Raw genomic sequence first — 2,319 nt, forward strand, 5'->3', positions numbered from 1 at the left:
AACAAAGCCCACTCTATCTCGAGACATGAAAGAATAGTCTAGAAACATAGGCCATTTTAACAACCCAAATAACAATTTAACATTCTTAAAGTCTTGAGACATCTCAAAACATGTACTTTCTATCTCGACACTGAATTATATAATGACCCTAAATGCTCAATTTCAAACATTCAAAACATTCCAAATACAACCTTAAACATACTTAAACTTTATATCAATGCCAAACCATCAAATTTACGCATATAAACACAATTGCACACCACCATTTCATAGCAATTCACGCATAAATACCCAAACAACCAACTTGCCTATTCAAAACTCATATAAAACTAGCTTAATTAACTCCAAGTTACCAAATCGCAAACTCAGCACTAAACCACAATTAACCTATGTACATGTCATATAGCCCAAAGTCATACATACATACATACATACATACATACATACATACATACAAAAGAGGTAATAATACATATCTCGAACTGAGTTGTTGAGTTAGATGCTTGAATGTTGTCAATCTATGTCTACTCATGTCTAAGACTTGTGTACGGAAACAAACATAATTGTACACTGAATATTGAATACTCAATAGTACTACTATAATTCAAATTCAATATATATAATTCGATTTAAACAAATAAATAAACCTAACATTAGCTATTTTACTCCATCACAAAGTCAATAATCACATCATTTCCCAACTTCCTCATTCATTACATATTTCAACATTTCATACTTTCGTATTATGATGCATTTAATAATTCAAAATACCATTCAATGTCATTTTCAATATTTACTCATTTCGGCTTTTATTAACCAACGATAGTCACTAGGACGGATACTTGGATCTGTAAAATGAGTAAGTCCACGACCCTCTAGGAATTGTGACTGTTTTATTCTATCATCCGAGTTGCTCGATAATGATGACTTTTAGTATTTGTCTGAACTGTTTTATTCTACCATCTTGGGTTGCCTGACAACGATGGCTTTAGTATTTGCTCATTACCCTCAGGGAATTTGAGCTAGTAAACCACTGTATCAGTGACCCTATGACATGCCAACTATATCCGAATTAAGTCTAACATCATTTAACAAGGCATGATCATTATTATCACCATTATAACACAATTCAACATGATATCAAAATCTCAATATAACATATATATATGTCTGTATCAAGCATATTTTTACACTTAATTTTATATATATATATATATCACAATTCAAGCACTCAAGATTCTAAAATTCATCATTTTATAATTTGGAATGGTAATAACTTTTGATTTGCTTTATCGAATTGAAAATTGATTTAACATTTCTTTACTACAAACTTCTAACTTTCAATTTATGACATAAACTTTTAACATTTATTCAATTTAATCAAATTATCCATATAAACAATTCTCCAAACTAAGCTTAAATCAACATTACCCATTATGATCTAACATGTTCTCCACTTAATCAAACTTATACAGTTATGAAAATCATGATTCCAAGATTTAAATTTTATCAGCATTCAACAATGGAAACTTGAATTTATTTCAACAATTGAAAATTCTAAACAGTGAGCAAAACATGCTAAAGTTTCAATATTCACAATCCATGAAAATTTTCAATTAAAAATCTTACCTACCTTAAGAATTTGGATTGACGAATACTAGGAAAAACTACCAAAATTTTTCTTTTCTTTCTTGCTTTGATGAACCGAATGTGGAAGAAGAGAATGGCTTTTCTCTTTCATTCCACTACCTACTTGTCCATATTAAGCTTAATTAATTAAAACAATTTATATAAGTCAATGGTCATGATTCTTTGATGGTTGAATTACTGGAAATATAAGGTTGGGATCAAAGCGAACCGCTAACCTTATATTAATTATGGGTTATTGATTCTTAAGTACTTGTACGTGCATAAGCTTAATCAATTCTTTTATTTACTCATCATTTTAATTTAGTCCTATACGATTTATAATAATTAAATCAATTTAATTATTTGCTATCCCCACTTCTTAAACTCATAATCCATTCGTAACTTTCTCATTTCAACTTTTCGAACAATTTGATTTATTAAAATCGGTGATGAGGCTTTTCGAATATCGATGAAAATTGAATCATTACAATAAAAACTTGAACCAAACCAGTTAGCCCGAAATCGGAAGGGTACTGGTCCGAGAAAAGCCATTGGACCGATTGACCTGGAACTGGACGGTTGAACTGTTTTTTTTTTTTTAAATTTTTTTATCAAATCAAAATTTCATTATCAAACTATTAGCATATGCCAAGGTTTTCAGAATAAAAAATCGGTTTAATAGTTCAATTC

This window comes from Gossypium raimondii, chromosome 5 (assembly GCF_025698545.1).
Source record: "Gossypium raimondii isolate GPD5lz chromosome 5, ASM2569854v1, whole genome shotgun sequence".
In the NCBI taxonomy this organism is placed as follows: domain Eukaryota; kingdom Viridiplantae; phylum Streptophyta; class Magnoliopsida; order Malvales; family Malvaceae; genus Gossypium; species Gossypium raimondii.